This window comes from Cynocephalus volans, chromosome 1 (assembly GCF_027409185.1).
Source record: "Cynocephalus volans isolate mCynVol1 chromosome 1, mCynVol1.pri, whole genome shotgun sequence".
Taxonomy (NCBI): Eukaryota; Metazoa; Chordata; class Mammalia; order Dermoptera; family Cynocephalidae; genus Cynocephalus; species Cynocephalus volans.
This window is the reverse complement of record NC_084460.1, coordinates 142,170,169-142,182,873: the sequence shown is the minus strand read 5'-3', so window position 1 is coordinate 142,182,873 and position 12,705 is coordinate 142,170,169. Positions and strand designations below refer to the sequence as shown.

The following is a 12,705-nucleotide window of genomic DNA, read 5'->3' as shown; positions in this document are numbered from 1 at the left end:
ATGTACTTTATCCTCTCCAGTTCTCTGTGTCCATTAAGCCCCAACTCCTGTACCACCTATGAAGCCTTCCTCACCCTCTGGAAGAGGAAATCAGTCTTTCTCCTGTGACACCACAATATATTTTATGTACCTCTACTAATGATAACACTTCTCACAGTGAATTATATTATTTGTTTACCTCAAACTGCAACCAGTACTGGGAATGATCTGACTCACAAGCTGGACTCTCAAAACTAATGTCCAACTAGTTCCCCCCAATCATTTCACTAATCTCACAGTAAATGCAACCTTCACATTTTATGTCATTGAATTTTTTACACCCCACTGATCATGATTTAATAAATAAGATTGGTCTGAATTTACAAAATGGTGAAATAACTAGACTTTGAGTCTCCTGTTCTGTACATAAAAGAAACATTATTCCCACCAAAGGTCGGGGGAGGAGGGAAAATGAGAACTTTAAACTACTACAAAAATGAAATAAACACATTGAGACAAACTGAAGATAACTATAATAGGACAGAAGGAGGGGAATTGACTAAAATGTTACTAATTCTGAATAACAGTAGGCTACTTTAAGGCTTATCTCAAGTGCTATCACTATTCAAGGGTAACATGGAGTATATCTGGAGATGATAACAAGGGAAAAAAATTTACTTAGATTTTGATCAATTGTTTCTTATATTTAATGTCACACAAGGCTGGCTGGTTAGTTCAGCTGGTTAGAGCACCACCTTGTAACACAAGGGTCAAAAGTTTGGATCCCTGTACCAGCCAGTCGCCAAAAAAATATAAAAACAAACAAACAAACAAAGCCCATAATACTATAATATGGCTGGCTGGTTAGCTCAGTTGGTAAGAGCACAGTGTTATAATATCACACAAAAATATTTACATATTTTCTTTTTAAAAACTGGAGTACAATTGCCGACTGGGTAATAATTTGTATTTTTCACAGGTAAGATTGATACCAATCTGTATCATTTAGACTATGAACTTATTGTATGCTATCGCTGAAAAATAAAAATCAAATAACAAAGAATTATCCCACAATCTGATTATGAATAGGACTTTATTCACATACATACTTTGAAAGCTATCTGATCACAAGTCAGAAGGTTGAAATGGAATGAATAACTTTAATTTAAATATGAAAAAGGCTTTTAAAAAATAAGAACTTTATACACAGAATCAAATCATTTAGTTACCTGATTTTGAAGCTCTCATTCTGGCAGGAACACCAAATAAAATACTATGCTAATTAAAATCAAATGTTCCATAGGAACTCGACTGAAATTTTCTACAACCAAAGTGGTCAACTATGGATAGTGGTTAACTATTAAAAGCTAACAGTAGCTATTAAATTTTTCTTAGATAAAATCAACTCCAGATGCATTCCAAGTGGTGTAGGGTTTCTGAGTCTCAACTGAGCACTTCCTTAGACATTGAAAAAGAGCCAAAGCTGCCTCCCGAGGAAAATATTGGCTTTGTTCACAACTGCTTATCCCTGTTACAGCTTACTGCAATGTAGATGGCATGATGACTTCCCATCCAGTTCAAATTACCCCTCAGGATTATAACTTTTATATCAAAATTTCTACTGTACTGATTCTCCCCCTAATTTCCAAAGTAAGCAACATGTAATGCCAACACTAAAAACACTTATCAGAAAACAAAAGCTACAATTATCTGCTAACCAATTTCTATTAAACTCCTGTATGACTAGGGAAAAAATTTTCTGGAAGAACTAAACACTACATAAGCAATAACTCTGGAAGAATGAAAGCATACGTATACGGTGAGAATGAGGAGTGAGATATTACATACTTCCTAACGTTTTATATTTCTTCAAACGAGCATGCATTACTTTTTTAATTTTTTTAAAAAGCAATATATTTTGTTTTAACCCTGACTGAACAAACACATTTTTAGACAAGATGATTTCCACAGTTAATAGCTTTCTACTTTCTTTGATAGTATTTTTCTTGTTTCAATTTATTAAACTTTTATATACACTCTTTATTGCAAGCCACTTCAAATTCTTTTTAGAAAAATCCATGATGGAAATAAATCTTGAATTAGTAAAATATTTCAGAGCTAAAGTGGCAGTCTCTAGCCAGTACAATAGCAGAGTCACAGGACAGAAATACTGGATGACTCTGGAGAAAAGAAGTGCCCCAAGAGTCAGTTATTTTTCATACCATATTTCAGGCTTTTACATATCAAATTAAATACTTAATATTTTTTTCTTTTTATTTTTTCAAAACTAACTTTTGTGTACAGAGTTTCACTTTGGGATGATGAAAAAATTCTGGCGATGCATGGTAACAGCTGCATAACAAAATGTGAATGCACTTAGTGGTACTGAATTGTACATTTAAAAATATTAAAATGGTAAAATTTTTGTTATTTATATTTTCCCACAATTAAAAACAAAACAAAACAAAACTAACCCTGACAATATTTAAAGTTATTGGGCACTATATTGACAGATTTGACAGCAGAATCACACATAGTAGTCTGAGGTGCTATTTTGGTCTTTTATATTCTCTTAAAATGAAAGCCAGTAAGATCTCTGTGATTCTCAGATGCATTTTCTGAGACATCTTTATCTTCCTATTTTTGATATATTATGCTTTGTTGGCTTTAACTTGTGCCTTTTCCACTGCCCAAATATTTACAAGGTTGTTTTTCTTCAAATTTTACATTAAGATAATCATAGATTCACTCAGAGCTGGAAGGAATAACACAGAGAGATCCTAGAGACCCTTCATCCAGTTTCCAACAATGGTAAACTTGCATAACTACAAAACAATATCACAACCAGGAAATTGACATTCATACATGACCTTACTAAGATTTCACCTGTTTTACATGCACTCATTTGTGTGCATGTATATATATTTCTATGCGATTTAATCATAGGTGATGACCACAATCACAGCCAAAATACAGGACAGCTGTATCACACAGATCCTTTGGCGTAGCCTTCTATAACCACAGCTACCTCTCTACATCTGGCCCTGTATGCCCAAAGAGTTTTCCTAGAAATTCTACCAAACATTTAAGAGAGAGAAAAAATAAATTCTATACAATCCCTCCCATTTAACTACAAGAGAAGAGAACAATTCCCACTTCATCCTACAAAGCCAATATTACCTTGATATCAAATCCAGACAACGACAGTACAAGAAAACCAAATGCAGATATTCCTGAACAAAGACATAAAAATACTCAACAAGAAATTAGCATATCAAATACAGCAACGTATAAAAAGAATAATACAACAAGACCACCTGGGGTTTATCCCAGAACAGCAAGGTGGTTCATGACAGATCTTTGATGTGACTGGCGCCATTTTACACAGAATAAGCACAAAATAGCTGCCAGCCTTTTCCTTACGAGAAACCTCATGGTTTCTGAGAAACAGAAACTCCTCTACTTCCGCATGGGTGCAACTTTCCACCTGATTGCATCTGCCAGTCTTATCGTCCACTCCAGCACCAAACCCCCTCCCTGATTAGGTCAGCCTTCCCTACAGTCTATATAAGCTCTCCCACCCCCATGCCTGGTGCTGCCCTCCATTTTGAATGCAGCCTGGCAGATTCTTTTCCTTTAATAAAGCTTGATCGGTACCCGGCATTTCGGCTCACTTCCTTTCATTATGGTGCCGAAACCCGGAAAAGGTCGTGGCCAGGACCTTCAGACAATCCCCTCTCTTGGGCTGATTGTCCCTCCCAGCCACCTTTCCTGGACCTGCTAAACCAGGTGCCTCCAGGACTCTCTCCTTTTGCGTTTCAGACCAACGTATCCAACATCGGCCTCAATTCTGGGTTAGTCAGTGGGTCTGTCCTACTTCTATGGGTTCCCCCGACTACTCTCTGCAACTACTGTCTACTTGCTATAAAGCCCAGGCACCTGGCCGAGGAAACCCCTCTTGTGCCCCCCAGCTATTGGACGACGCTCCTCTAGCCAGTAGGTGGCTCCTCTCTATGTGCAAAAGAAGGTCTACAACAAGGAGGATGCTCCTTGTTGGCACTCTTCTTCTACTAGGACAGCCCGTTTCCATTCTCACCCTCTAAATGGGATCCTCGCAATCCAAACCTCCACTTTCTATGCCTCTGGGCTATCTCCTGGCCAATTTACAATCTCTCAGCTTCCAGGGAGACTTTGTTATCACCCTCCTACTAGGATTACTAATTTCCTTTCTCACCCTCTACGTGGGATCCTCATGAACCAAACCGCCAAGCTCTATGCCCTTAGGCTATCTCCTGGCCAATTTACAACCTCTTGGCCTCCAGGGAGACATTAAATGCAAACGTCTCATTTTCTACTGCAATCAGGTTTGGCCCAAACACAAACTAGACAATGGATCCCAGTGGCCAGAAGATGGCACTCTCAATTTAGATACTCTTGGAGATTTAAACAACTTTTGTCACCAAAACGGCAAAGTCGGAGAGATTCCTTATGTTCAAGCCTTCTTCTATCTCAATCTCATCCTCTCTGTCAAAATTGTCCTACAAATCAAATTCTCCTAGCTCATCCCTGATCTCCCCTTATGGACTCAGATCAATCTTTTGATCCATCAGACCACTCTGCTCCCTGATCACCTCCTTATGCCCCTGATCCTTCACCAACCCCTCCCATTCTCTCCCTTTGTCAGGTGATAACCCTGCCTCAACACTGGCTCCTTTATACCTACCCCCCGTGAAGTGGCTGGGACGAAGGGAACTGTCTGGCTCCATAACCCCTTTTCTCTTTTCAATCTCTCCCAAATCGAAAAATGACTGGGATCTTTCCAGTTCAACCCAGACACATATCTTAAGGAATTCAGATATCTCACCAGTCTTACGATCTCACCTGGCATGATATTTTTATGATTCTCACTAATACTTTGTCCCCTGAAAACAGGGAGCAGGTCTGGATAACGGCCCAACAACAGGCAGATGAGGTACATGCTCAAAATAACAGATGGCCCATGAGAGCCGTCACTGTCCCTCATATCAACCCAAATTGGGACTACCAGGCCAGCCACAGGGATCAGGATCTCTGGGATAACATGATCATGCACTTGATTTACAGTCTCTGAAAGGCTACTCACAAGTCAGTCAATTATGACAAGCTTAGAAAAATCACACAGAGGTCCACCAAAAATCCCAGTGATTTCCTAACCTGCCTTTCTGAGGCTTTACGTAAATACACACGTATAGACCCAACTCCCCTGTAGGCATGGCCCTCTTACACTCTCATTTTATTACCCAATCAGCCCCTAATATTAAAAAAAAAACTAAAAAGCCTTGAGGATGGTCCAAATATGACCCAACGAGACCTCCTCAATGCTGCTTTCAAGGTTTTTAACAATAGCAAGGAGGAGGAGAAGAAAGATCGTTACAAAAGAGATCAGGCCAAATACCAGCTCCTGGCTAATGCCATCTGAGGCTCGCACACTCCAAAGCCAGCTGCCTCTAGGGGAAAGCCACCCAGGAACTGCTTCAAATGCAGCCAACCGGGCCACTGGGTACAGGGCTGTCCTAAACCCAGGCTCCCTCCTGGGACCTGTCCTCACTGTAAATAGCCAGGTAACTGGGGGGTTGACTGATCCACTTGCCAGAGAGGAAGCGGCCCAGTCCCTAACCAACAACCTTTAGCTCTGCAGCCACCCCTACTGGAGCTTCTCGGCTTTGCCCAGGAGGAAGACTGACAATGCCCAGAGTAACTCTCCTCGGAGCAGGTAAGCCAACCTCTTTTGTCATCAATACAAGGGCCACTTATTCTACCCTTCTTCAATATGCAGGACCAACAACCCCAACCTCTATCACAATAGTAGGGGTCACAGGGGCCGGCCTGTGGCTCACTCGGGAGAGTGCGGTGCTGATAACACCAAGGCCCCGGGTTCGGATCCCATATACGGATGGCTGGTTCACTCACTGGCTGAGAGTGGTGCTGACAACACCAAGTCAAGGGTTAAGATCCCCTTACCGGTCATCTTTTAAAAAAAAAAAAAAAAAAAAAATAGTAGGGGTCACAGGATCAGAATACCACCCACGGATCTTTCAACCCCTTTCCTGCACCCTACATCACACCCAATTCACACAAATTTTTAATAATGCCTCAATTCCCAGCCCCCTTACCCTAAACATACCCTAGACACTTTAATTCCAGCTACAATACTCCTGTTACAGGCTACCCAGACCTGGCCCCTAAGGCTTCCACCTTCCCCTTCCCCTCAGACAAGGATAATCCCATAGTATGGGACACCACTTCTCCCTCCATTGCTACACACCATTCCCCTATCCTTGTTAAGTTGCGGAACCCCTCTTTGTTTCCTAATGTCCCACAATACCCCATCACTAACAAACACCTAATAGGCTTAAAACCCATCATACACAAACTCCTTTCTTCTCATCTCTCACGGCCTACCCACTCGCCTTTTAATACACCCATCCTTCCAGTTATAAAGCATACTGGCTCATGCTATTTAGTTCAAGACCTCAGGGCCATTAATGCAGCCATTTTACCCATAACCCCAATCATTTCTAACCCCTATATTCTTCTAGCCACAATCCGAACAATAACCCATATCTTCTCTGTACTTGACCTCAAAGATGCTTTTTTTCTATCCCCTTACACCCTTCCTGTCAAAACCTGCTCGCCTTCACTTGGACTGATTCTGATACATGTCATTCCCAACAACTCACCTGGACAGTACTACTTCAGGGGTTTTGGGATAGCCCACACTTCTTCAGCCAGGCCTTAGCTCAAGACTTATCTGAACTTCCTCCAACCTCTAGCATTTTAATACAATATGTAAATGACCTTCTCCTTTGCAGCGCCTCCTATGAGGATTCACAGGCCCAAACTGTTGCTCTCCTTAATTTCCTGGCCTCCGGGGGATATCAAGTGTCCCCCAGCAAGGCCCAAATTTCTTCTCCTTCAGTCACCTATTTGGGAGTCCACCTCACCCCCAACACCAGAGAAATAATGGTGGATCACAAGAGTCTAATTTCTGAACTCCCTTCTCCTACCACAAAGGGTGAAATCCTTTATTTCTTGGGGCTTGCAGGGTATCTTTGCCTATGGATTCCTAATTTTGGCGTGCTAGCAAAACCACTTTACGAGGCAGCCAAAGGGGATCCTGCCATTCCCTTAGATCCCACAAAGCCCATTCATTCTCCTTTCCAGCAATTAAAAGCTGCTCTCCTTGCAGCCCCAGCTCTACCCCTCCCAAACCTAGCTCATTCTTTTATTCTATACGTCATCAAACCCCAAGGATTGGCAGTCAGGGTTTGGGGACAAGAGGCAGGAGATGTCTTCTCCCCTGTTGCATACCTTTCCAAACAATTGGACACCACAGCTCAAGGATAGACTCCCTGTTTACAGGCCTTGGCAGCAGCCGCCCTTTTAACACAACAAAGCTCTAAACTAACTTTTGGACAACAACCAGTCATTTGTTCCCTCCCTCATCTTCAAGACCTTCTCAGCCATAAGGCCATGTCAATTCGCTCCCCTTCCCACCTATAACTTATCCACCTTACCTTCATTGAAAATTCCCAGTTTTCCTTCAAACCTTGCCCTCCCCTAAATCCAGCCACTCTCACATCAAAACACTCACAACCCTCAGAACATAATTTCAGGGAGGCTTTAGACCTCTTTCTCAATCCCTCTCCACACATCTCCCCGCAAACCCCCTGGCCTCAGCCCCTTTGAACTTATGTATGAACTCACTCTCACACCTCTCCCTTCCAGCCCATCACCTTTAGGCCAGTATCTCACTACTCTTTTGCTCATTAGGGACCTTCTTCAGGAACAGGCCAACTTTCTATTACCTCATCCTTTCCCCACCACCCCCTCACACTTTAAACTGAGCCAGGGACAGCAAGTGTATATTAAAACCCGAATCCAAAAGCCCCTCTCACCATGTTGGGAAGGGCCTTATACTGTACTTCTCACCACCCCCATGGCAGTAAAAGTACTAGGAAAGGAGCCTTGGTATCATTTATCCTTGGTAAAACTAGCACCTGAGACTTTACCCAAAGAATCTGCTAACACCAAGCCAGAGGGGTCACTCTGCTCAACCCCCAACCCAACATCTCCTTACACTTCATCCATTTTAGGACTCACAAAATTCAAAATCTCCAGGATCTCCACTCTTCCCCCAATATAAAACCAAGGTCTTGGTGGACTGAAGGACACTTTCCACCCTCCCGGGTCTGCTACCCAGAATCCTCGGGGGAACCCTACAGGACACATTCACATCCCTGACATACGTTCCCACAACATGCTATGACCAGACGACTGCCACATCATGTTCTTATGGGGGTAAAAACTACTGGATAGCTCTTTCCAAAGGGAATTCTGCTGGAGTCCAGTGCCCCCCCCCCCCCCAGATAAAAATATTTCTGTTTCACCCAAACCACTAACCTAGACTATAAGCGATAGGGGAGGACTTCAGGACAAAACACATAGGACCCCTGACTATGATGGTACTATCCTTCTCCTTTGTCCCTGTCTCTTTGGGTGTTTCTCTATTTTCTTCCAGGAATGTATGCAGGCCTTCACCAATCAAAAGGTCAGTGAATTTCATGGGAGGAGGATATCAGTCCCTCAGAATCCGCAACCCTTCCCCAGAAGAATACAGCCTCCCCACACGAAACAAATACCCCGCCACCTAATTGTTTCACCCGCCAACATAAATCTTTTGTTTTTTCATATCTTCGCCTATCTCGAGCAGGAAGTGGCTTCAGAAGAATGAGACCTTGGCCCCTTTTCCATTCTCCCTATATTTAAAAGGCAGGAATGATGGATCTTGGATGTGACCGGCGCCATTTTATACACAATAAGCACAAAATAGCTGCCAGCCTTTTCCTTACGAGAAACCTGTGGTTTCTGAGAAATAGAAACTCCTCTACCTCCACATGGGTGCAACTTTCCACCTGATTGCATCTGCCAGCCTTATCTTCCACTCCAGCACCAACCCCCCTCCCTGATTATGTCAGCCTTCCCTACAGTCTATATAAGCTCTCCCACCCCCACGCCTGGTGCTGCCTTCCATTTTGAGTGTAGCCGGGAAGATTCTTTTCGTTTAATAAAGTTTGATCGGTACGCAGCATTTCAGCTCACTTTCTTTCAGTTCAATGTTCAAAAAATCAATCCGTGTCAGAAGGAAGGCAACATGTTCCCCTTCACCACTCCTTTTCAACATTGTACTGGAAGTCCTAGTTAGAGCAATAACTCAAGAAAAAGAAATAAAAGGTATACTGACTGGGAAATAAAACTGTCTTTGTTTGCAGATGACATAATTGTCTATGTAGAAAATCCAAAAGTAACAACAAAAAAACTCCTGAAACTAATAAGCAATTACATACAGGAAGGTTGCAGGATACAAGGTTAATATGCAGAAGCTAATCACTTTCCTATATATCTGCAATGAACAACTAGAATTTGAACTTAAAAACACAATACCATTTACATTAGCACACAAAAAATGAAATACTTAGGTATAACTCTAACAAAATATGTACAAGATCTATATTAGGTGATGGATTTTGGATGTGTTGTACCCTCCAAAACTCATGTGGAAATTTGATCCCCAGTGTGGCAGTGTTGGAAACTGATTGAGTCATGGGGGTGGATCCCTCATGAATGGATCAGTGCTCTCCCTAGGTGGGGGGAGTAATGAGTGAGTTCTTGCTCTATTATTTCCCACGAGAGCTGGTTGTTTAACAAATCCTGGCACCTCCTCTCTCTCTCTCTTGCTTCCTCTCACCATGGGATCTACTTGCACCCACCGGCTGCCTGCCACTTTCCACCATAAGTAGAAGCAGCCTGAGGCCCATGCCAGACGCAGCTGTCCCAGAATCATAAGCCAAATAAACCTCTGTTCTTTATAAATTACCCAGTCTCAGGTATTTCTGTTATAGCAACACAAATGGACTAACACATGAGGAAAACTACAAAACACTAATGAAAGAAATCAAAGAATTAAGTAAATGGAAAGATAATCCACATTTATGGATAGGAAGACTCAATATTGTTAAGATGTCACTTCTACACAAATTGATCTACAGATTTGTACAATCCTAATCAAAATTCCAGCAAGTTATTTTGTAGATATCAACAAACTGATTAGAAAGTTTATATGCAGAGGCAGAAGACCCAGAATATCAAACATAATTTTAAAGAACAACGATGTTGGAGGACTGACACTACCCAACTTCAAGACTTACTATAAAGCTACAATAATAAAAACAGTATGGTATTGGTGAAAAAACAGACAAATAGATCAATGGAACAGAACACAGAGCCCAGAAATAGACTTACATAAACACAATCCAGTGATCTTTGACAAAGGAGTAAAGGTAATACAATGGAAAAAAGATAGTCTTTTCAACAAATGGTGCTGGATATCCACGTGCAAAAGAATGAATCTGGGCATAGATTGTATACCCTTCATAAAAGTTAACTGAAGTTCTTCCTAAGCCAGCAGTCAACAAGGAGAAGGCCATGTTCAGTTCAAGTACCAAGAGTGTGAAGCCTTATGGCGAGAAGTCTAATGAGTTCAAGTCTGGCATCTCCCAGGCTCTTCTGGAGCTGGAAATGAACTCAGACCTCAAGGCTCAGCTAAGGGAGCTAAATATAACAGCAGCCAAGGAAATTAAAGTTGGTGGTGGTCAGAAAGCTATCATAAACTTTGATGACGTTCCTCAATAGAAATCTTTCCAGAAAATCCAAGCCCAGATAGTACATGAATTGAAGAAAAAGTTCAGTGGGAAGCATGTTGTCTTTCTTGCTCAGAGAAGAATTCTGCCTAAGCCAACTTGAAAAAGTCATACAAAAAATTAGCAAAAGCATCGCAGGAACCACTCTCTGACAGCCACACACTACACAATCCTAAAAGATAACATAGGGGAAAATCTAGGTGACCTTGGTTTTGGCGATGACTTTTTAGAAAAAACGCCATGGAAACAACCCATGAAAGAAAGAGTTGATAAGCTGGACTTCATTAAAATTAAAAATTTCTGCTCTACGACAATGTCAAGAGAATGAGAAGACAAGCCATAGACTGTGAGAAAATATTTGAAAAAGACATATCTGATAAAGAACTGTATCCAAAATATACAAAGTATACTCCTAAAACACAACAATAAGAAAATGAACAACCTGATTAAAAAATGGGCCAAAGACCTTAACAAACACCTCACCAAAGAAGATATACAGATGCCAAATAAGCATATAAAAAGATGCTCTATATTATATGTTATCAGGGAAATTCAAATTAAAATGAGATACCCCACAAATATGTATAATCAATTACATTTTAATAAATAAATAAAAATGGCCTGAGGGAGCTTGTTGCCCCTTCAGCCATGTGAGGGCACACAGAAGGCACTATCTACGAGGAATAGGCCCTCAGTAGATACTGAATCTGCTGGCACCTGGACCTTGGACTTCCCAGCCTCCAGAACTCCTTGGTGAACTAGTGTAGAGGTTATTGAACAGAGGGGCCCAACAATCCATCTTCAGATGAATAAGAAGTTTAAGAAATGAACCATCCCATAGACAGCCCTCAGTTAGGAGACAGGAGCCAATCTCAGCCCCACCATTCCCTAGCTGTATGAGGCTACAGAAGGCATTTTTGCAGGTGGCAGCAGGCTAACAGCAGTACATCGCTCGAATGAAGGGAACACCTCCTAACAGACTGCTCTCTCCACCCAGTCTCTCTCTTCCCTCTGTCTCCATTTCAGCTCTGGGATGTTGCACTTTCCTTTGTGGATTCCATGCCCTGCCCACACTTTTGTAAAGAATCCCTTTATTAAATGTTGTTCAAATAAAAACAAAAACAAAAAAAAACGAGATACTACTACACACCTATTAGAATGGTCAAAATTCAGAACACTAACACCACCAAATGCTGGCAAGGATGTGGAGCAACAGGAATTCTCATTCATTGCTGGAGGGAATGAAAAATGGTACAGCCACTTTGTAAGATAGTGCTCACAAAACTAAACATACTCTTACCATGTGATCCAGAAATTTCCTTGATATTTACCCAAAGGAGTTGAAAACTTATGTTTTCCAATCTCAAACAGGATGTAGACTTCCCAAAAGTTAAGGATCACTATCCTAAGGAGGACATCCAACTACGGTGGTAAACTAGTCACAGGAAAAAAAAAAAAAAAAAGCCTCTGAAGGGACCTTTTTTCACTCAGTGGGTTTGAAGCAACTAAAGAGAAAATCAGCCATTAGCTTTTCAGGAAAAAGAGACTGCTTAAACGAAGAGGAGTTAAGGAAAAAGGGAAGACACCAGGTTACAAAACAAAGAATTAATACCAAAAGAGCTCTCTGGTGAGCCACATCTGCCTCTTGAAAGCCAAAAACTAAGGGAAGACAAGTATTCTCCCAAGATTAAAATAAAAAACACAGTTAGAGAAAACAAACCTAACAAAAACATCTATTTTATTCTAAAAGACAGTGTGCATATACATACATAAAATTTTTTACCCCACAAGAGTCAATATTCTGAAAAATAAAATTAAAAATATGAATGCAAAGAAATAAAGTAACTATCTTAATGTATTTTTTTCTTCCTATCAAATTGGCAAGAATTTTACTGTGTGATAATTCCCAGTGCCCTTAAGTTGTAAAGAAATGGGAGCTCTCACTGGTGGCAACATAAATTGGTACAAATTTTCTGTGAGACAATTT

At 41.2% G+C, this 12,705-nt stretch overlaps 1 protein-coding gene across 4 annotated transcripts in view; it reads right to left on the bottom strand.

Moving 5' to 3' along the window:
- SENP7 (SUMO specific peptidase 7) overlaps positions 1-12,705 on the bottom strand; it is a 139,056-nt gene that overhangs the window by 104,960 nt on the left and 21,391 nt on the right. The gene's annotated exons all lie outside the window — the stretch shown is intronic.